Consider the following 25,104-nt stretch of genomic DNA (forward strand, 5'->3'; position numbering starts at 1 on the left):
TATTCTAGTAGCATTTTAGTTTTGTATTTCAGTGAAAGCTTGCACATGTTTAAAAAAATGATTGGTTAGAAAATTAGGCTTGCTATGTTTCCAAGTATTCAAGACTTATAAATTTAAAACTAAAACAAAACACATTTTATTTTCAAAAGAGAAAAAAACTACTTGTTTAGTTTTGAATTTAAACTTTAAAGTTTTATGCTGGGGAGTTTTTTCCCCACTTTTCTTTTTAACTAACTCATGTCTCACGAATCTGGTTTAATTTTCCTAATATTTATAGTTCCTGTTCAATAACCTTATCTAGTCATGGGAGTGAAGAAATATGTTTTATTGTTTTGCAAGTTCAGACTTAATGTGCATTGTTCACGAAGTGATGGGGAAAAGGCCATTTTGTGGAAAATGATTCAAACTAGTCACTTTGCAGAAATGATTCAAATAAAGAGGTGATATCCACTTGGTGAGTAGCCTGTGAACTGCACTCCTGACTTTGGGATTTTCTGCCCTCTCAAGGCTTTGGGTTTCCCACCTGTCCAGTGAGGGAGTTGGTCTCCAGCCCCCTCAGAAGCTTTATGATTTTTACCACATAAGTGACTATAGCCTTTATTTAATATTTGGGCTACTGTGCAAATATCACTGCAGTAATTTTTACTTAGTTTTTATCTTTTAATTAACTTATTTTATTTTTAACTTAAATGTGTTTTGAAAGGAAGTTTTGTTTCCCTGTCATACATAGAGGGTAACCTGAAAAAATTAATTTAATGAAAACCATACAGTATTATTAAGTTCTAGCTCCACATAGTTGCCTGAGGCTTGCCTTCTATTTCTTAAAAAGAAAGGGAAAACTGTTAGATAGTTCTTTGTCAGCACCAGCCTGAGACTTTCTTCTTGATATAATTAGAAGTCTCCAAAAACCTGAAATGCAGTGAATTTCTCATTGTGTCATCCAGTATTGATATGTTTCCTAAAATTATCTTGTACACACTAGTGGTACACATCCCTCCACCTGGGAAACACTGGGTTGCATGTTGTCCAAGGCCTTGGCCAGTTCTAACAATTTATTGTACTGCAAATCAGTAATTTCAGTTTACAGGCACACAAAAGACATAGAGGTGCATTCCTCTTCTGGTGCTTTGAACAGCTAAGATGCAAACATCTCGTAGGAAGAGCTGACTCGCCTCTACCCCATGACTCTGGGTAACTTGTTCAGACACGAAAAGGTAATGAGGAAGTGTGCATAAGAAGTGGTCAACTTGATTTGGTTGTTACAAAAGACCTTTATCTAACCATCAAATTGGAAAATGTCATTAAATCAGTCAAACTATTTTTGACAGAGCCGAAAAGCAAATGCTGTGATCAGTTTAACAGAGTAGCTGTATTTTGTTTGTTTTTGTTTTATTTTTTAGAGCTAATGCTTTTTCTTTTTTGTATTTTGATAGCAAATTGATGCACTTTGATAATACTGCAAAACTTAAGCATCTTTAACATTGTCTAACTGCCCAGTGACCATTTATGTGATGAAGGTAAATGTCTTAAAAACTGAAATGAATGGCTATTTCCACTTATAACTTTGTGTTTGTTTTTTTGCTATAAGCTTGTACAGTAAGAGTAAAAGCCTCAGTTCAAAACCTTTGCTTTCTCCTTTGTAGAGTGCTGCTAGAGTTACACAAGTGACCAAAGCTTAGAATCCTCTTGTTACCCAGCATGAAGTAAAACGAGTGATTAAAGCTGACTCACATAGAAAGTAGCAGTGGAAAATTAGTGGGGAAATTCATTGTTAGTTTTTTACTTCTACTGCCTACATAAAAAACACCATACTGACAACTGAGATATCAGTATTTTTCAGTAACCCATTTTACTTGGCAGACGCCCCAAAGAGTTCCATCCATCTGCCTGGGACTTGGAGGTGATACTTTTCATAGTATTAAAGCTGGTGCTAGTCACTTCAGATACTCACTTCTGAGTGAGGGAGAGGTAGCTCACCCTCACCAATAGCAGCCTCGAAAAATCCCCCTGGCACCTGCCACTATGAGATTGCATTTTCAGTTAGTGCAAACTTCTGCTGCTCCCTTATGCCTTCACCTACTTAATTCCTACTTCACGCTGCTTAGAAAACGGTGAACACAGCCCAGACCCACAAGTGGCAAGGCAAATTACCCACAGTATCTGCAAAACCAGACCCTGGGGTGGAATCTTGAAATTCAGTAGCTTGGTGTTTTGGAGAGCAAGGGCCTGGGAACCAGGAGACTGGATTCCAGGTCCAGCTCCATGACTGACTCTGTGACAGTGAGCAACTCAATTATCTTCACTGATTTTCAGTGTCCCATGCTCTAAAAGAAAGGGTGGGAAGGGATCTGGATAACCATTTCTTACTTTAACATCCGATGATTCTGTCTACTTCCTATGGTATTACACTGATATCTAGCATTAAAAATATTGTTCAATAACCTTGGACTTTAAAGTAGCAACCCAGTCTGGCAGAAGGTTTTAAAAAGAATAGGCAGCATAAACTCTCATCAAGTCATGCACTTTATTAAGGACTTAATAATAGACCCACAATAATAGACCCACAATTAGACAGACAGGTATTTCTGATTTGCTGGTTAACTCATTGACTCTGCTATGTACTGACCTTCAGAAAACGAAAGAATGATAGATATCGACTTAGCCATTAAGTAGTTGATCTGCAAACATACCTGCATTAATATTTTATTGATTGCATTTCATTTTAATTGTAGTGTGGTTAAAATTCCAATGAGATAAGTATCTTCCTTTACTGTGAAAACCCCAGAGAACAGTAGCTTCGAAACATTTATCATAACAATAAACATAGACTATTACCCAACAGTTATGTTTAAAGATGCCTGTGAGTGACTAGACTAATATAGGCTTTCATGTGAAACCAATGATTTGCATGGCACTTCACTGGGAGGTCATGTTTCCACAGATGAGCAGAATATTCCTAACCCAGAGGACTAGCTGGGAAAATACACCTAAACTATGATTTACTTTTCCACAGCAGCTCCATCCTACAACCTAAAACTCAAAGCCAAAGACTATGTTTTCCAAACATGTTGTCAAAACCAAAGGAATATATTTATTTATTTTAAATTTGAGCCAAAATATGATCATTTGTAATCACACAATTTTAAACTCTGATATTCTTTTTTCCAAGAGCAGTGGTCGATTTTTCGAAAGGTAGCAGGGAATAGTAATTTCAATCAGCCAACACCTGTTGATATTTGGCACTTCTAAATAAATAAGTGGTAAACTTCAATAGGAGTTTGGCTCAGCTTATTATTAAAGTTGCTCCAGAAAAATGATCTTCAGTTTGCTGGAGTTGCCTTCCTCTGGTCATTCAATCAGCACACTATTGAGAGCCTACTATGTGTCAGGCAGGTAGTAATCTTCTCATGTGCATTCCTTATCACACTGTATTTTTCCAATGAAATCAAATAAAAAGCATCTGGTGACTCAAGCTTAGAACCATATTTCAGAGGCCAAATATCAACCCACTCCTGCAAATGGAAAAGAAAAGGAAGTCGGAGCTAGTAACCATGAAAAAGTATTCTGTCCGAGATCCCAAGATCTCCTTCAGCTCTGCCATCACTTTCCTGAATTCTATACTTTCCACACCTCATTTTCTTCAGAGAGAGGAGGCAACCTAGCAAAGAGGAAGAACACTGCCTCCGTGGCCAGACACATTTGCTTTTGAAGCCTCACTTCTCCATTAACCAGATGTGGAACCTGGCAAGTTTTTTAAACTTTTTTAAGCCTAAGTTTCTTCTCTAAGTTGGAAATAATAATATCCTACTCAAGGTTGCTGCAGGGATAAGATGAGATAATGTGAGTAAAGCTCTTAGTACTGCATTTGCAAATGATAAGCACTCAGGAGAGTGTAGCTTCAATTTAATCTTGTCATTAGCAGAGCATAGAGATGACAGATGAACTAAGATTTATTAAGTTCCTAGTACTCCTTGAGCAAAAAAAGGTTCTGGAAATTACCCTGTCCCCATTCTTTCCCCACCCTCACCTCACCCCAGTTTCTTCTTTATGAATTTGAGAGCTAATTCTCTAGCTTATTACCATCACTCCCTTCATCTCCTCTTTCTAATTCTTCATGATTCATTTTAGAAATATCACTGTACATCAGCATAACCATCAGCAGAGAAAAACAGCAAAAGAAATACAGTAAAAATTCAAATCACTAACTGAAAGTTATTTAGTAGTAGTTACTTCAAGGTGGTGGAATTAATGATAATTTTTATCTTCTTGACTTATGCTTTTTTTTATGTTTTCTAAACTTCTACATTGACATAGAACAGAAAAAAGAAAAACTGTAATTTAAAAAGTGTGTGGGTGTGTGTGTGTGTGTTTTGTAGCTGAGGGAAGTTGCTTATAAAGCTCAGTAAAGTGTGGTTGTAGGGGATTGTCTGAAATAACTGGAGCATGCATGAGCATCAAAAGAGAACTATTTTTTAGCCAAAAGCCCAGGACTTAGGGTTCAAAGACATTGATTTCAATCCTAGCACAATGATTTAGTAGCTGTATGACCTTAGTCACTTAACATTTCTAAGCTTCATTTCTCTCATCCATAAAATGGGGTGGTAATATCATTCTCCAGTAATTCCTTAAAGATCAAGCAACATTGCATGTGAAAAACGTTGATATATGACACAGAGTTAGAGCTCAAATGTGTTAGTTGACTTATAACCCGAAGAGTATCTAAATGCTTTACAAAAAAGTTAACCAGAAAATTTAGACAAAACCCCTGCACTCATTAAAATTACCTCATGCATTTGGATGTTCCATCCATACCTGAAGTGTGACATAGTAAAAACTAAACTTAATATTCTTCCACATAATCCCTTCCCAAAGTAGCTCCCTTTCTTGTATTTATTAGCACTGTTGATGAAAAGATCCACTTTACAGTTCCCCAAGCTAATAACATCAATTCGTTCTAACTTCTGATTTTGCAATATTTGATCTGTTGCTTCTTCCAGTTGAGGTTTCCTCTGAAATATTGGTTTGATTTCACTCTTTTTCTCTCCTTCAGCGTTTCTCAACCTTAGCTCTATTGACATTTGGGGCTGGATTATTTTTGTTGTGGGGGTCTGTTCTGTGCATTGTAGGATGTTTAACAGCATCTCTTAACCTTTTGATTTGTGGACCATCCTGGACCACATATTTTGTGACCACCAAATATGTCCCTAGACATTGCCAAATGTCTCCTGGGAGGAGAATTCACTCCCAGTTAAGAACCACTGCTCTTCTTGGCTCATATCCCATAACAATAGCACTCTTGAGTTACACCATAGGTCCACATAATACTAACAGTAGTGATAGCGACTTTAAAAAATATTCACCCCAAATTTAGTGTTTGAATCTGTTTGTTATAATGAATCTCCATGTAATTTCCAGAGAGTGTACAAGAGGGTGCAGAGTATGCTGCATTCACATCTCAGCTATTCTCTGAATAAGACAGCGCTTCGTGTTTGCCTGTTTTGAAGGTGTTATGCATTATTAAGTGAAAACGTCTCCCACATCACTAAACCTCACTCTGGAAAGTAACCATTTTTTTAAAAATGGCCTCATTTGTTTATTTTATTTTGTTAATTGCATTCAATATGTATTTTTCCATATTATCTTCTTGTCTATTTACATTAGAACACATATTCATTGTGGTGTAGAATGAAAATGCAATATGTACCTGATACTATCTGTGATCCACACCAACACATTCACTAATGTGCTCATTAAATGTTAAGTAAGCAAGTATTATGTGGTTTTTATAATGCATAAATCCTTAGTAGATTATTATATACATGTTTAAGTATGTTAATGATGTTTAGAGGAACTGGTGGGTTTTCTACATGTACTAAGAATGCATTATTATTATTATTCCCATTTAAAATAATTAAATATTTGCTTTTGCTACACACAAATTTGCCTTCCCACATGTTTTTCAGAAGTAGCTTACATTCAGATAATTACGAATGCCTGTAGTTATATCCCTGGAGTATTTACTATGTTACACTTTGTGCTACGTATTTTATATACATTATCTCTTTAAAATAAACTGCCTCAGCAGAGACACCTAGAAGAAAGAATAGAGAATAGATGTGGAAGAGGGGTAGAAGACTTCATTTTAAATTTTTTTAGAAAATATGTATGTAATTCTGGTTCTTAGTCCTGACTGAGATAAAAAACCAGCTGTCTTCATTGTAAGGCTAAGACATTCCTGTCCCTCACTTTGCATTCACTCCTCTGTCCTCCAAAGTCTGGCTTATGTTCCACCATTTAATTAAAACTCTACCAGCCATATTCATCAACAGCCTCTGTGGTAAACCCGGTGGGTTTCAGTCCTTATCCTAGTGACTTCCTGACTTTTTTTTTTTAAGATCACTTAGTCTTTTTAAAATACTCTATTCTCTAACATGTATCCTCAAGCTAGATTTCTTGCCTGATCTGCAGACCCTAAATTTATCTGCACACTGGACATGACAACTTAGATGTCTTAGGAACACGCTTATAATTCGGTTATTAGAAACTGAATTCATCACATCTCACTACCCCAAATCTGCTTTTCCTCCTGTGTTTCCCATTTCAAGAAATGTGTTCATGATTACCTCCATTTCTTGAGCCAAAATTAAGGCATGATCCATGGCTTTTCCCTCTGCCTTAGCTCTATTATTCAATTCAGTCATCAAATCCTGTTAATTCTATCTCTTCAGTAGCTCTTAAACCCATCATGTTTTCACACTCCTGCTACCATCTTAGTTCTGAATCTCATAATCTTTTGACTATTTTATGCAGCAGTTTCCTAATTGGCCTTCCAGGTGGACAAGTACATATTAAAATAAACTGTTTATTTTCCTGAATTGACCAAGTACGTATGCTTACATAGGGAAAAGAAGACGCTTGACATAGCTGTCAGACCATGCATGACATGGACTGGTACAGCAAGACTGCAGTTTGCTGGAGATGCCTTCCTCTGGTCATTCATTCAGCACACTATTGAGAGCCTACTATGTGTCAGGCAGGTAGTAATCTTCTCATGTGCATTGCTTATCACACTATATTTTTCCAATGGAAAGAAGGAAAAGACATATGCAGGAAGAAGGCAGTGAGAGTACCAGTAAAGAACAAGCGGACATTAGGTTCAGGGGGGTGATGAAGAGTAGCTAAATACGATTACCAGGAGTCATACAGGAAATGCCAAGCACTGAGGTAAGAACAAGAACCAAGGATCAGCGACTATTGAAACAAACCAAGGTAACAGACAGATAGAAACCAGGGGGCAGCAGTAGCAGGGTTTATAGGATTCTGCAGAATATCTTATTTTGTACACAGGCCATTTTTAATGGACCAGATGCATACTTGCTGGTTCTTGTACAATGGCATCTTAAAAGTTGTCATGTAGTATCTTTCTTGAGATACATGGTCTCAAGAAGTGGGGGTAAAACGTTTCAACTGTGTATCAGATTAGGAGATTAGTGAATTGAGCCATAAATGGTCAGTAGAAGAGAATAACTGAGTTAGTTATTTGAGGGTAAAAGTAACATTTATGTCTAATTATATGTCTTTTGTATCTCCTCTACCTCAGCTTCGTTCTAGGATCTCTTAAGGCAAAGAATTTTGCCTTTAACCCATATCTATCTGTCTCTGCTCATAATTCCTGCTTGGGCTACATCAGGCTTCTCCATAGTTTAATTTTGCTTACTTTGAAAGAGGATTCTGTACAATTTGTTCCTGCCACTTGCCATCATATTAGAGAAAGTGTTGACATGATATGTTGATCTTTGGATAGAATATTAAACAACCTGTAAAAAGAATTAGTTACAGATAAATAATGTATATAGCAAAGGATGTCATTTTAGGTAAAATAAATACATGGAATTTGGGATTTTCTAAAATACTCCAATAACTTTCCTTGGACATCGATTGAAGTAATATTTTGTTTTCCAATCAATATTATTTTCTTACAAGTAATTCTCATGTTCTAGGTTTAAAAATTACCGTCTCTTGATTTTGTATTTTGTAAAAATTTTAGTGAAAGCAGGTAAAATTTTTCACTGTCTATCCAAATGTTACAGATCTATATAAATAAAAATTTGAGATCATATTCCTTGGATAGTTGATAGATAAAAGCAATGAATGAAGTGTAATTTGGAAATTGTATTGATTTTTCCAATTTAATGAAACCTAATGCACGTAAAATAAACATGGAGATTTGCAAGGTCTGTTTAGCTCTTCATTTTGAAGTGCTGAATATTTTTATCTCTTTTTTCTAACTATAGCCTCTAACTGATTTTGTGGGTTCCATTGTCCTCAGGGGTAGCTCTGAATGCTATCTTTTAAAAGATGAGGAGTTATGGAATGGATTATATGAAATGCTATATAGTGAAGAGTAATTCATAATGATTATAATAGCCATTAGTTAATAAATCCATTCTAATTGTAATTACTTATGTTAATGGATCAATAAGAGAAAAAGGAGGGTCTTTAAGTTGCAGGAGAGTGGGCATGTGGGAAGTTAACAGAGGGTAGACCTTGATAAAGCTATCAGTTACATGGCTTGTCCATAAACATTTGTCACATGTCCTTTGAGAAGACAAGATTCTTTTTTCTGATGAGACTACCCATGTCCAAATGGTTCAATGCCGACAAACTCTTGCAATATTTCCTCCAGACTACATGGCGAAACATCTCAAGGAACAGCTGGTTGACCTTACTAATGATCTGATTTCCTGTGAACTAAAAAAAGAGTATCGCACAAGCAGGGTGGCTGTGTCAGGACCTAAAAAAATGAAGGGTCTGAATTAACCAATATGTGTCTGGCTGATATTGCTATACCATATCAGTTTCTAGTGTTCTGTTGTCTCCAGGAAAACTGTCTTACATTTTAATCATACTTCATAGTTTGCAAAGGATTTAATATATATTATAACACTGGACCCTGAAGAAAATCCAATGAGATGGGTAGGGTAGATTTTTGCCAAGATATATAGATAAAAAACAGACATCTGGAAGTATCATAAATATGACGCCAAATTAAATCTCCCTTCAGGTAAGGAGTGTGGCCCGGATGAGAAGTTGATTGAGCATCTCAACCAGAGGAAGTCACAGCTGAACACCAAGAGATGATTCCACACAGAGAAGAAATCAGCTTTTTCAGCGATCTTCATCTCAATATCAAAAGATCCTTCGTGCTTTTCCAGCAAGAGTTCCCAGTTCCAGGAACCTAGGTATGGGTTTGCTGTCTAGGTATTGGCTTCTAAACAGCTTGATTTAGATCCCTTTCCCAACAGTCTGAAGGGGAAGGAGGTGTATTCATCTCATTAGATTACATGGAACATGAGAAATCAGGTGGAGGGAGGCTGTGGTGGGGCCTCTTCAAAACCTTTCCAATTCCTTTATCACTGAACTGGTCCTGGTTAAAGCTAACATTTTGTACTAAGAGGTAACAAAAGAAAATAATCTCACAGACACTGTAGAAAGAGAGATAGTTAACGTTGTACCTAAAGAGCTCTTTAACCCTAAACACAGTCAAGAAATAGTGAGGGGACTTGCCTAAAGCAACTGCATCTTCAGGGTTAAGACAAGGTCTTGGTCACTGACTGACAGTAGCAACAGCAGAAAAAAAATCATTGGCTAAATAATGAAGTGAGAGCAGAGAACGAAAGAGGGAGGAAAGAATACACGAAAAAGAAAAATAGGAGACATGGAAAAGTACAAAGTTGAACTTTAATTTTTTTTTCCATTTTGAAAAAGTACCCAGAAAAAAAATCATAACCATAGCTATTATATATAGGTTTAAAATTCAGGAGTTAGCTACATACCAACATAAGTTATAAATTTATGTCCAAGATCAATGGCACATTTTTCTTTCTGCAAATCTTATTTCAGAAACCCAACCATGCAGCGTGAGGATTGACCCTGGCAAAAAGATGGACATTGTTAAAAACTAAAATGTACCTAAGACTCTAAATAGAAATGTCTTCATTAACACATTTTTAATATTATATCTCTAAAATCAGAATAATAAATCATAATATGACAAGATGGAAAAACGTTTGCATTTCAGGTCCTGTAAAACACGTGTATTTCTGCTTTCAGTAATACATTCTACTTGCTGAATAGATTTCAGTTTCAATTTCATTGACATATGTTTGATAAACCTAAAGTTTTAAGCATGTTCTTTTAGTAAAATGTCAATTTGCACATATATTCAATTTGCTTCCAGTCTTTTTGCCATACATTTATTGACTTTTAGCTCAGTTCCTGAGGTTCTTAAAAATTATGTAGGGCTATTTTTCCTTCGTCCCTGATATGGGCACTGATCTAACTCAAGTTATGCACCTAGAAATTTAGTTGTAAGTAAATAAACATAATATTCACTGTAATAAAAATAGAACAATAAAAATAACAACCTGGAGTTATCTCAGTCCTTTACTCTATACTGTACAAGGCACCTTGACAGGTGACTCAGTCATCCTCTATTCCAGAATAGAGTTGCAATATGGTGATTTTGCCCCTTATTATGTATTTTAATAAATTTTTTGCTGTAGCAAATTGAAATCAATCAGCTCACATAGTGAGATCTACTTGAGACAAATATATTCAGGTAATTTTGTTATTTTGCTAACAGTATCCCCCCATTTACCTCCTTACTCCATTTTTATCACACACAGTAATAAAGGGAAGAGAAAACCTTTGGAGATTTTATGACAAAACACACAATTGTTAAATGGAAATGTTTGCTGGATGGATCCTATTTTCTTTAGAAAGAAGTATTTTTCATTTTACCTCTACCTTGAACAATTGTCTGGAAGTATTCTGATGTTGGTTTAGTCACCTGCCCTAAGTCACATGGTTTGTAGCACTGGTAGAGACAAAATCTAAAATTTGTGGTGTTCACCTCATTCAGGACTATATCGATTTTTAACAGGAAAAAGTGGAAAATTATTTTGAATTAAACCAGGGATCATAAACATCAGCAAGGAGATGAAGAGGACATTCTCAGTCCCCAAAATCTTTATGGTCAACTGCACATGGTCCCAATTACGTAGAGAATTCTGAAACCCACTGTCTGAATTTTTTTTTTTTTTTGATAATGTCTAGCATCCATTCTGATTGATTCCTATATCCATTCTAATTGGTCCATTTATTGTTAACAGCTTTAGTGAAGTAAAATTGATATATAACACACTGTTCATATGTAACTGTATATTTTTTAAAGTTTGCCCATGTGTATTCACCTGTAAAAACCATCACCACCATCAAGACAACAAACATATCCATCACCCCCAAAAGTTTCCTCATGCTTCTGTAATTCCTGCCTCCTGATCCTTGCCCTAGGCAACTACTGATCTGTTTTCTGTCACTATACATTAGTCTGAATTTCCTAGACTATTATATAAATGATTTTGGTCTTGCTCCTTTCACTCAGCATTATTTTATTGAGATTCTTCCATGTTGTAAAATGTACCAATGGTTCGTTTTTTGTATTGCTGAGTAGTATTCCATTATTTGAATATACTACAGTTTGTATATTCATTTACCTGTTGATGGACAATTGTATAAATTTTTAGGGTTATTAGAGCTATGCAGGTTTGGGCTTTAGATAGATGTACAGTTATGATTGCATTCTGTCTCTTCATTGCATTCATACTCTTCTAAGCCTAATTAGCAGTTCATCATAGTGTAAATTTTGAAAGAAGTATTTCTGTTTCACAAATGACAAAACATCAACATCTCAGGATTGGTAAGCTATTACACTTCTTTTGTTTAATTTAGGCTGGGTCTATATATTAAAGAAATTGATCATCTCCATCAGTCAGCAAGGTGTTTGATTGACCTGAGTAATCAAATTAGTGAAAATGGCTGATCTGAGAGCTTTGAGAATAAATATAGCTTTCTGCTGAGTTTCATTGATTCTTTCCCTACTTGTTCTTTTGTTTCTATTTGTTGGAGGAAATTATGTAAAACTTAAGCATTGTTAACCTTTTTTTAATAAAAATTAATTATAGCCTTATATCTATAACAAAGAGTGAGAGATATATATCATCGGGGAAAAAACTTCCATTTTTATTTTATAATTTTAAGAAGTATTTTAAAAAACTAAGAATGGAATTTTTTGAAATTTGAAAAATCTCTTGAAGTTATTTTTTCATTTGGTTGAAGGGTATAGGACAAAAATGGGGCAGTATACTAATTTCATTCATTGGCACTATAGGAATATACTCATATTTCACAGGTATGCCATTATTAATGCCCAATCCTGTAGTCCTTTTTCATGCAGAACTCCCACTGGAAGTACCACATGAGAAAGAAATGTAGGATGAAACCTGATTATTATAATTCACAAGACTAATTATGACTCTGAGTTTTCCTGGATAAGCTAATTCCTTCTGCACCCTGGGATCAGTAAGCACAAAAGTAGTCTCACAAGGATTTCACTGCATTTAACGTTACATATATTTATAAATAAACCCAGAGACATTAAAGAGTACTTTGGCTCTCTGCTCTTTTCTTTGTGTTTTGTTTTTAAAGTTATAAAAACTTTAAGTAAGAGAATGCCACAGGTGTAGTTTCACTGAAAGATAAAATTAAAAAATAAGGCACACACCAATCACGTATTTTTTTTGGCACTGACTCATTTGTTTTAAATAGACTGTTTATTTTTATTGGCATCACTGATGAATAAGACTAAAGAGGGACATGGGAAAGCAAGGATTAAAGAGAACTTGAAAGAAAGGAGAACCACAAACAAGAGTTGGAAGGAAAATAGAGAAAGAGGAGGACTGCTGTAAGATAAAAGAAGGCTGGCAGGAGGGGCTCTGCTTAATTTTCCTTCTTTTAATTTTTTGTGGAGAGCTTTGTGAGTGACAGAAAATGATTAGATATTCTTGAATGATCTGAAATCTGTGTTTGATTTTTTGGTGTGACAAATCTCACTAACAGTGATTCCAGAGTTTTTTATGATGCCACTATAAACACATCCCTCCAACAGCCTTTTTTATTCAGTCACCCATTGTACATCTATCTGAGAGGGAGTTTCTTTGTGTACTGAGTAATTTCCATGTTGTGAGGTTTCTTGTCTTCAGTTACCTCCAGTTTTATGCTTTAGTCAGAAAACTCACATAGCATTCAAAAAGGAAAACTCAAAGCAATATAGACTTTTGTGCCTTTTACAAAGAATTAGAGCTGTGTGCCCCTACCAATATAGCAATATATTATATAAGGTCAATACTCCTTTTCACACGCCTCTAATACAGATGCATTTTATGAGGTGGAACAGCAAACACTGAGTCACTCTAGTAGAGATACACAAAACAAGTAATTATCGCTAGTTGCAGAAAAATAATTATGCAGTTGTGTGATGAAAACCAGTTTTTAACTGGGAGGAGAAATTCTACCAAAAAAGCATGTGGAAAGGCTAAATGTTGTGCTCTGGAAAATAAGCCATTCTATAAAATCTCCTAATGCAGCTGTATCATCCAGAAGAGGTACCATACTTTTTTTTATAAGAGCACATTGCACACTGGATGTAATACACTATGCTCCTATACAAGGCACATATTATTACTGCTATTTTCTGTTGACTTTTCTGTCAAAGTAACCATTTTCTCTATTATTAATTCATCTAATATTTTAGCAAGAATACCCTTTATTGTCACTTAATGCTTACCAGCCAGTCCTTGATTATGATTCAGGAGACACCTAGGATCACTAGCAGTTCTTATTTGGAGTCAGCTATTACTATCATAAATGTTACTGCATATTATCTGTGTCTAAGATATATAAAATAGCATTTAGTTTAGGCAAAAAAAGCTAACAGGGCTTTGTTTGTAACGCAGCATACTTTTCTTTACATGATATAGGACACCAGTGAGATGTGTACATTTTTGCAGAAGGTATTTATCTCAGATATCTACAGTGAGTTCCCTCTGCCCTGACATAGACCTAGCCCCCATTGAAGCCAAGAGGATTTTGTTTCCTTACAGTTAAGCATGGCTGTTCTGGGCCCTTTAACTAAATCCACCACCATGAATGAACTTAGAGCAGAAACAGCAAGTACAGCTACATTTAGGCTTATATCAGCATTTCTGTTTAATACATTTTAAAACTATATTTTAAGTAATGTGGAGGTTATGACATGAAGTGACAAAACCCAAGCATGTGAGCTGTGTGAAACTATCTTTAGCCAGGATTCCTGGGCCAACGTAATAAAGTATATGGGCTAAAGAAAGAGGCTCAGCTTTGCCTGCGAATTTTCAGGAGTGTGAAGGCTCTTTTTAAAGTCTTAATATTAAATATATCTTATCTATACACCTTAATGGCATCTGTGACCAGCAAACACGCCTGTGAAGCTTGAGGAAGTTTCCATACTAATCCTTTCAATTGCTTCTTGCTGCTTTGTCCCCTGTCCCCAGCCCCACAGTTGCAAACTGGCCTCTATACCACTAAAAATGAAAAGAACAAACCAACGAGACATCCTTTGGGGCAATTTCTATGGTTGGGTTCAAGTAAAATGTAACTTTTCTGACCGAGATATTTGGTCAAGATAGAACCCTTAAAAATCCATTTTTTAATATGATGACCAATACAAACAAAGGACAAATATATCTACATCTAGCATATCTGTATACATATATCTATATACTCTTGTAAAATATAGACCTTGCCATTGGTAATATCTTTGGGGCATTTATTAATTGTAAATCTATCTTTATCTATCTCCTCATTTCCTAATCCATTCTAGAGCTTGATAGTATTAACAAATACATATGTTGATGTGATATATTTCACTACTGTTAATAATAAATTATTATCTACTATATTTTAAATGTTTTGGTAGACTAATAGTTTCCCTCAACAATTTTAATGATGCAGCATAAGCATAAATACTCAAATTGTGTACATTGGGTTTTTAATAGACATTAAATATTTCTAAATATTTTCCTATTTTGCAAATTATTTTATTTTAAAAGAGGTAAAGTTTTCTTTTAAAACTTGGAAAAATAAATATTTATTGCTAATCTCATATACTTATTTCAGCTTAGAATATATTAGTGATTATTCTGGTTATTTAATATTAATAATTGCTCTTTTAAAAAAGTTGATCTCTCATTTGGGGATTGGGTTTTAAATGTAATGTTAAGATTAGCATGATTAAGTACTTTGAATTCTTAAATACTCATTTTAACCACTTTTAACAAAATCTAAGTTGAATGCTTTTAAAAGTTCTTCTAAAACCATTGTCAGTTTTATTCTGTAAAATCTGCTTCAATAATTAGTCTAGCCCTGTGAATGAACTGCTTTTAATAGAGTGATGGAAAAAGAGGGGAGGGGAGATGCAGGAGGAGAAAAATGTCAAGTGAATCAATATGATTAATTAAATTAAATGTGGATTCATAAAACTCATATTCATAGATTTACACAGTATATTCACAGTGACATTTAAAACATGTTTTAAAAATCCCTAAATAAAGTCCCATGTACATGAAGACATTTTCCATCTTTAAGAAAATTTTTTAAAAACTTAACTACATAATAGAATCATACAACTTTACTGCCAACTACTGTACATTTTAATAGTTTTTTGACAGAGAAACAGGAAGAATTTTAATATGTGAAAGTTTTAAAGGAAATTAGATGTATTTTTGCTACTTTCGAAGATGTTTATGCTTAAGCCAATAGATAATCTTGACTGCTAATGTAACATAGGTTTCCTTGTTTTAAATGTGTACGAAGGTCATTTTCGTGTTAACCCATTAAGCTTATGACTCTATGCTGTTCTTCTATTGGATAACTACATTGTTAAACTTAGCAGGTCAAATGTTTATAAAAACAAAAGTTAATTTTCACTTTTGTTTAAAAAAGTGACATACCATGTAGAGGAAAGGAAATGGTTCTTAGGTTTCTGAAATATATATATATATTTTAAAATTCAAGTAATACAAAAATAAAATACCTGAAGCCTACTTGTAGAACTACCTTCTATCTATGAATGATAAAAAATGACAACAGGGTCCTTAACATGGCACAACACTTAAAACAAGAGATTTGGAGAGAATATTCAGGTTCAGACGGTACTTAATGGTGTGAATTGTATGTAAGTCAATTTAACTTAAGAAAATCAATAGTCTTTAGGTATTAATTCTGAGTTGTTTATGATTACTTCCTCCCCAAAATCTGTTAATGTTAGTGAGTTTCTCCCCCAATACTGTGTTTCAAATTAGTATAAAGCTTTCTATTTCTGCTTTCGTGAGGGGTATATTATATCGCTTTCACAAAAATCCAGTCATAGCTTAGATATTTTAACAAACGACAATTTTTTTTTCCCTGTGAAAAAGGTTCCAAGATAAAGATTTTACATCACTGAGAAAATGGAAGAAAATTGAGAGAGTACTTTATTTCCTTTAGTAGCCTGCTGTTGATAATGAAAAACAAGACAACAAATGTAATTGGTAAAACAAACCCCAAAGGAAGTTTCAAGTATCTCTAACAGGGGAATATTCATAGTTGTAAATAGCTCAATTTTATCTCTAGAACCTAAAATATGTATCCCTGCCCCCCCCAACCCAATCTTGCATCCAATTTCAATACTTCAGCCTTATCAAAGTAAACAAGCTATTGTAAGAATAGAAAATCCAGCTAGGTTGGAGGGCTGCTGCCACTTCCCTCTCTTCCTAGCACAGTTTGGTGCCAATAGCTTTTGGAAAGGGGAAGAAAGAAAGGTCCGCTACTGCGCTGTGTGGAAGTAAAGGGGCAGAGGGGCATCACTTCAATCTCTTGGCTCTGGTCCTTTCTCACTCTCGCATCCCCAGAGAAAAGAGATGCTCTTCATTCACAAAACAAAACAAGAAAATCTCTATAATTATTTTTGGCTCAGCTCCATTGAAATTCATTCTCCTGGAAGCATCTCTGTTTTAGATTAAAACAATGCTTAGAATATTCATTCTCTTCTCTCTCTCTCTTTCTTTCTCACTCACCACTCCTGCCTAACACCCACCCCCAAGCACCACTCCCCGCACCCCCCTTCCCACCATTTTTCTCTTGCTTTCTTATTTCTCAGTCTTGGTTTCTCTTGCTCTCTGTCCCTGCCTTTGGTTGAATTTTTTTCTGTCATGCCAAAGTTATATCTCAGAGGTTTTTAATATCAATGCCTACAAGTGCCTACTCAAGGTCATCATGTTTAATGTCAGTTGTTCAAGTCTCATACCTTCTTCCAACCTGGAAATTTCCCCAACCTTATGTCCCCAATAATATCTTATGGTTGTTGATTTGTGATCTGATGTTTCAAGCCAAAAAACAGATCACTTCTAGTCTTATCTTGTTCAGTAAAATTGGGAACAAAATTACTTTCTCTTTCCTCCAGCCTTCTCTTCAATACCCAATCCTCAAAAGATGGACAACATCTTCATTGCCCATAGGACGTGGTAGTTACTGAATTCCAGTGGTAAAGCATGGAAAATTATTATTTTAAAACTCCATTAGTTAGTTACAGACAAAATTTAGTGCCCCAAACCATATAACTATTAAAAATATTTTTTTCTATCGCTAACTTTAACTTTTATTTTATTTTCCTTAAGGGCAAAACATTTTTACCATTTTCCTTTTTGTTAAGGCACACACACACACACACACACACAAAATTCAGCAAATGGAAAGTAGAATTCCTGCTCCAAATAGTTTGTGTGTACATATTAATAAAAGTTATTAATGTGCTGTGAAACATGGGATTCTCTTTCCTGAAACAGTGGATTCATTTGGGCTACCACTACAAGGCAAGAATTATATTTATGATGTTTTACATTTTGCGGAATTCCAATTTCTTATACCTTTTCATTCTTGGTGACAAAAATTTTTGATAAACCTTTCATAGACAGAGGTAGATCTGATACCTACTTTCATTAGCATTAATGTGTCTTTCTATTTCTCACTTTCTAATTTGAATAATTAATTTGTGCTTGTTTCAAATTCTTGGTTGTTAGCAAAGGCATCCAACCTTAGTACCTATCACCCGTGGAGTGTGCATCATATTTAGGGGTGCATTTCTGCTCCTTTGAACACTGAATGTTTTGTGTGGATACTGTAATCACATATAACTAAGTCCTAGCCTTCCTGCACTATCTTGACAAACAAAACAAAATTCTGACAGTTGCCCAGATGTGAAATGTCTCTGGGATTTCCTACCTGACCAATAACAGAACAGCAATCTTGTAAGCATTTATTTAAGAGTTTGGGAATCTACTTCTAAGACCTCTCAAGAACCCTGATTACTGAACTCTATTTGGTTTACCGAATAAAGAGAGGGAAAGAAAAAAAAAAAAGGAAAACCACACACACTGCCATTAATTACACTGTAAACATTTAATAAATATTCTTTCTTTCTATCCTTTGCCCTTTGCAAAAGGAAAGGTGGTAATTTACATGTACTATGCCTCTTTCCACTCATTGTTCTATTTCTTTTCTTTCTGGCTTTCTTTTACTTCTGTAGAAAAGAGGTGGACCTGTTTGAGAAGACAGAAATGTTTACCTAGTACATTTTTTTCCTTCATATAAAAAAACAGCCTAGGCACTTTCTACTTTGTCTTATGACCTTTGTTAAACCTCTAATTCTGGAAGCTGCATTTTAATTACAAAATATTGTAAAGGGAATATAGTAAGTATACACAGCCCTTGATTCTTAGCCAAATGAGAGAAAATTTAACAGCAATGTATGGTTGCAGGAATGGTTATGTTTGGGATCCATATGCATGTTCAACTCACACATTCAGGCAGTGCAATAAAGCAGGGAAAAAACAGCTGATACACAAAAGGGACCGTCTAGACAGTACCCCATCAGTCTGGCTAAATTTGGTGCTGGCATTCCCAATGGGATTGTAATATAATTGTTCTGGTGTCTGCGTTCATTCCCCCTGTCAAACACCATTCCAAATATACATCCTTCTCCCCCCAACCCTATTTCTTCCATAAATATGAAGCCCAAACTCTGCCATGCTAGAAAGAGGGTTAGATGGCCCAACCTTAAGAAAACATTATAATTAAGCAAAATAATGTTATTTAATTCCTTTAAAAAAATCCTCCTGTTACTTCCTAACTCCAAATAGAATTAATTTCAGGCCAATTTAAATAATTTAAATTAGAACATGGAAAAATTTTAATGCAAATACAAATAACCTTGAAATATTGAGCACTTTAGATGAAAGCAAATAGGTCTTTTTACCCCTTTATATTTATTAACCTCTGTTAGAAAATTTAACAGAAATCAGAGATGTGAAAGTATAATGATGGACATGGATCATAAATTCTAATGAAGAAAAAGCTAATGAAAACAATGTTAAGTGAAAGCACTGAAAAATGCAAATTGTGTATTTTTTTTCTTTCTTGGGTTTAAAAGCCATAATATTTTTTTCTCTCTAAACATCTTTTGAAAGTTAAATTTCTGTTAATTTATATAGGAATTATTTAATATATTTGGTTTTTTACAAAGAGAAACCAGAAATATTTATACACTGATTTGTAGTAACTATCAATTAATATTTTTAGGAATGTTCTGGTTTAAGACATTGGGAAAGTGAAAAGCACTACTTACAGAATAAAATAAATGAAAAAGCCCAACATTAAAATGAATAAAGCACAGATTATTGACAAAAATGCTTATAATCTAAGCACTTTCAAACACTGAAATGAAAGCTGTCAGAATCCTTTTTTTTTTTTTAAGGAAAATGCAGATTTTAGGATTGCCATATAATATATTAACCAAATATACTTATTTTATTTAATGTTCTAAAGTGTCACCTCTGGGTATTGTTTAGATATTAAAATTGACCAGGAAAACTTTTTCAAAAACCTTTTATTCTTTTAACTCCAGGAAAAATTATCTTGGGAAAGAGGTTGGGATGTTTGTTTTGTTTTGTTTTGTTTTATTAATTGTGGGCCTATATTTGTACTTCTATTTTGGAGGTTAATAATCCTTTCCCTGATCCTGTATACAGAAATTTGTCTCCCATCTCCGCAATTCTGAGATGCTAGATTACAATCCCAAATGAGCGAAGACAGTCTCCCCACCCCCACCGGGACCTCTCTAGCTAGAGCAAATTCAAAGAAAATACTTCAGGCACTAGATCCTGGCTTTATGCAACTTCAGGAGGCTGAGGCCAGCCCACCAACCAAAACAGGGCACACTAGAAATGGCTGTTCCAGGAAGGAGCAAGACACAGGGCCTCAACTCGCACAAAGACAGAGCACAAATGCCCAGAAAATCACCACCAAAGGGATCAGGAAATATTCAGATACATTTTACAGATGTCTTAAAATTCTCAGGTGGAAATGAAAGATTAAAGATTATAAATGTCTTAAAATTCTCACGTGGAAAAATGAGATTAAGAGATTGTATCCTTACATTTTTAATTTAAAAAAAATAGTGATTTTATATTTTTTCCTTCTTTGTATGAAATTATTCTTCTGACTTTGCACGTGGGTACAAGAAACACAGCCGTTAAAAAAGGCAACATATTAATATTTGAGCAGCGTCTGCCTGAAGCTGGGTGGTTTGCTTGTGACTGTTTTTTATTCACTTTATTTTATATTTTTACAATATATACTGGTAGAAAGTGAAAGAAAGGCACGCCGTGGGCCTCTCTGAGATGAAACAGTGTAGCAAAATCTGAGTTTTATACTTGGTTTTCAAACTATCGAAGAACATCCAATGAGACCTCTTAGGTCTTAACTGGATTAAAATGAATATATTTGTGCTCCGGCTCTTTTCAGCTAACTAATGTGCATGTGAATTGAGAGTGTGCGAGGGAGCGGGTGAGAGCAAGTGTATGTGACACTGGGAGAGGCTGCGGGCTCGGGCTGAGGTTGCCTGTGTGAAGGAGCGTGCAGGACGGTGTGGGCTGCCTCCAAAGAGGGAGACGAGTGAAAATTAGCAGGCCTTGGGCTCTGGTGCGTTTTGTCTTGACGGGAGCCAGAAGAGAAGCTTAGTTAGGAGACGAGGAGGGAGGAGAAGGGTGGGGGGGAAAGAGAGGGTGGAGAAGGGGGTGTGGCGTGTGTGTGTGTGTGTGTGTGTGTAAGCGCTGAGGTTTCAGTTATGCTGAGCTCTGGGTTTTTGTTTTGTCGGTTCCTAGCCTAAACAGACTGGAATTTCAGGTTCAGGTTGGAGTGCATGCGTGCGGAGGGATGGTCGTTCGAGTTTCTTTTTCTGGCCCTTCACCATGGTTCCTGCTCCGAATGTTACTGCGGCTCCAGGGGGGGGTGTTGGGGGGAGCAGCAAGGGATGGGGGTCTGTCTGCAGCTGCCCCTCTCACACTTGAATAAAAGAACTTTTTTTTTCAGGGGTAGAGGAGCTGTGAATACCTTTCCCAATAAGAGATGAGGCATATTGAAAACTATATTAAATTACCCTGATTAACAATTTAGCCACGAACAGGGGAGCTTTGGGAGATCTCTATAGGCAGGACTGGGGGCTATTCATGCCAGCAGCTAAGAGGTCGAAAGGTTTCTGAAGTTCACAGGCTCAGAGCCTTTGTTATGCTAACAGACAATCTCAAATCAGCTGCCTAGTGGAGTGTGAAATATAAATGATTCCTTGAGAACTTCCAATAAGTTGTCACTCTTGCTCTCCAAATACCAGGACAGGCTGCTAATTTCTAGCAGGCCCTTTTGCAACATCGCTAGCCCTAAATGAATGCCTTTGTAGTTCAAATATTCTTTTCACGGGAGCTGTCCTATCATCATAGCCCAAATGCATCTTGGTTTTGACTATTAAATGAAAATCAAGGCTCAGCAGTGCTTGACTTTTCCAAGCAGCCCGATGTTTGGGAAGGGTAGTGGCAGCTCTCATGCACAAGTTAGCACCCACTGCAGGAGGGCCAGGGCATCAATAGCAGCCAAGACCCCAGGAGTTACCCCAGCTCGCATCCCCACCCTCTATCAGGAACAATGCTCCGGGAGAGATTTACGTGGCTTCCCTCAGGCTGGACTACCTTCTTCTTTCAACCACACCAACGTTTCTCTGATTTATGAACCCTAGAGTGTTCAAGAGGACAGCCAGCTGACCTGCCAGCATCTGACTGGTCACTTGGAAGCATCAACTTTGGAGAGGGATGTATTCATTCATCAGGGCAGGAGAGGCCAAGGGGAAGAGGGCAAGGTGTGTGTCCAGGCCATGCCCCTAGTATCAGATGCCTGTGGATATTATTTTATCATTTGCCCATAAGAAGGATATAAACATGGCTTATGATCTTGGGTATGACCTTTGAGCATGTCCAGATGGATAGAAAAAAGGTCCAGGCTCTCGGAGTCTGAATTACAAAGCTTTTTAAATAAGAAAAACCACTCCCCATCCTAAACCCCAGACAAGTTGGGGGGAGTGAGACTGAGAATCTATCTTGGAGAGTGTGCCCAAATCAAACATTCTAGTGAGAAAGGACAAAGCTAATTTATGTGAAGAAGAAAACACAAAAAAGAGAGGACAGACACCAAAGAAAATTAGAAAGCCATCTGTATCAGTCTTCACAAAGGAAGGGATAAAACCTTTACAGTAATAACTTGGGTCCTAAAAATTTTGATATTTCTGATTCCACGTCCTCAACTTCTTTACTGAAATACAAAAAAGTCCATGATATCACAGAAGTCTCTGCTTTTTCCAAACAGAGCAGGTTTGATTTCTGGCAAGGAATGGAAAAAAAAACCAATCAAATGGACTGTATTTCTTGATATATTCTTAGAGTAAGTTTATAAGCATATAAATACATAGAAGCAATGTATTTTAATACACCCTTAAGTAACTTTATAAAGCTTGATGATACAGCTATACAGAAAAACAAGGGCCTCGATTACCTTTCATCTTCTTCCTCTCACTACAATGATTTACAAGTATTACTAACCACAGTGATTTTAAAATATTACCTCAAAAATGGCTGGGGAGTTCATTTTGATTGGTATAGAAACTGACTTAAGTAAATACTTTTTTCTGCCTTAGGTATACTAAGACTTACCGCTATATATTAAAAAATTAATTAAATATAAATAAGAGTGGTGGTGTAATGTGCACCAGTTTTGAAATCATCTAGCTTACATGTTTAAATCTTGTTTTTCTTAAAGCCAGGATACAACGTACAATGGTAGAGGACTCTGGGATTCAACTCAGAGAATTTAGCCGTCAGAACAGGAGAGAGTTTAGGATTCAGATCCTTATTTGTTCCAGATCCTTATTTGTTTCGCCCAGTAAAACAATCTGCAAATCATATTGACTAGAAAAATTAACTCAGATTACTGACACAAAAGGAGTAAAAGTTTGTGGTTTCTTCTGTCAAATACCAGAATTAGACAATAGTTCGTTATTGATCCACTCACACCCTTTTCGGAGGGACTTAGGATCGTGGTTACCCTTATTTCAGAGATAGCAGAATGGTTGGCTTCAGATGCACATCTCATTAGACAAATAGGAAGGCAACACTGATAGCTAAAAGTTCAACGGATGTGACACAACTTGCTTAAATTTAACTCTTCACCCCCCTTTCCATTTTTAAACATTTAATTAATATTAAACTGTAAGTATCTGCATGTTATTGACACATGCTGGACGTTCAAAGGAGAAACACCTTCCCTGTGCTTCCAAATACTTATTTTACCACTTCCAAGTATCCTCTCTCTTTCTCGTCTTTAACACATCAAAACAGGGAAGAAAGCGCTTTTGTGTTATAACTACAGAGAAAACATTGGAGAATGTGTCAATGCTATGAATACCAGCACCAGTTTGGGGGCTGGTTTGTTTTTCCCCCTGCCGGGGTATTTCTTTTCCCTTTGCTTTTGAGTCTCTAAACTCTGGCCACTTTGAGAAAAGCAATGGTTGAAATGAAAAGTTAGGACAAATTGCGCGAAACCTGTGTGTTGCCAGAATATGAGCAAGATGAAAGCAGTGTTGGGACATTACAGAGCCGGGGCAGCTCTCTACACACACACAGAAAATTAAAATAAAATAAAAAATAAAAGCTGGTCTTTTAAATTCGTCCTTAACTACTTCAGATCTAAGAGAAAGGGAATGCGTGTTTAAAAAAACAAGTTTCTAGGGTTGTCATTGCTGCAGAGTGAGGGTGTTTGTTTGTGTGGGGAGAGAAGAATGGGGAGGAGGAGGGCAGATAACTTTACTGACATATTAATTCTTTGGATAGCAGTAAATGAATGGTCCAAATAGACATTTGTTTCCCTTAATAGGTTTTGTACAGGTCTCTTACAAGCTGTGGCATATGCTTCATTTATATGTATATTTATTTAGAAGGATAGAGAATAATAGGTGTAGTTTGTCTATAGTCGCAGTTATTATTTAAAGTCCAAAGAGGTTACAACTTTTTTCTACTCCAAACACGGATACAGAGGTCTCTTGTACATGCCTCCTGCATTATGCTGAAGGCCAATTAAAAATGAAGATAATATTCTAACTATCGAGCCTTGGGATGAGGAAGAAGGAGGCTAAAAGGCAAAATGACTCCAAGATGGCTGCCTCCGTCTTCTTCCCCCTCCTCACGGCCTGTTTTCCACATAGGAATTCATGTAATATTTTGTTTACAAATCACACTGTAGGTCATTTGTGAATGAGGCAGTCTCTGAGGCACCAGCATCTACCTAGCATACCCTCACGATGCCGTCGAGGTATGGAGAGAGATTAAAATGCAAACATTCAAATGTATTTAGATGTGTACATAGTGATTGGACTCACACATACACACTTGAATGTGTGAACAACACACACGGCTGCAAAAGGGATAAAAGGCTGAAATCCTTCTTAATTCTTAGGACAGAAGGGCAAAGGAGGCCGCCAGGCCGCCACCTTCCTCCCTCAAAAGTCCAAAAATGCACTGTTCATGGTCTGGATTTGATTTTGTAAAAAAGATATATCTTACTGATGACTCTCTCATTAGGCGGACTTCTGAAGTCTGGGGAGACAAGATTTCCATAAATTATCTCTCTAACTCATCTCATGCTGGTGCAAAATGCAAAGCTAAAATTGTTTGTTTTTTTTTTTTAATTTTTTGCATTAAAAAAAAAAGAGTGTACCATGCTCACCAGCTTCCTGACTGACATGTTAAAGGA

General features: G+C 36.0%; 1 long non-coding RNA gene across 1 annotated transcript in view; it reads right to left on the minus strand.

Annotated features, from left to right (window-relative positions):
• Positions 1–25,104, minus strand: part of LOC309659024 — a 56,244-nt gene that overhangs the window by 19,342 nt on the left and 11,798 nt on the right. The window contains exon 2 of the long non-coding RNA XR_014262513.1: positions 7,718–9,933. This is a non-coding gene — a long non-coding RNA (uncharacterized lncRNA). The remainder of the gene's footprint in view (positions 1–7,717; positions 9,934–25,104) is intronic.

Source organism: Balaenoptera physalus (genome assembly GCF_965194825.1).
Source record: "Balaenoptera physalus genome assembly, chromosome: 3".
Classification (NCBI taxonomy): domain Eukaryota; kingdom Metazoa; phylum Chordata; class Mammalia; order Artiodactyla; family Balaenopteridae; genus Balaenoptera; species Balaenoptera physalus.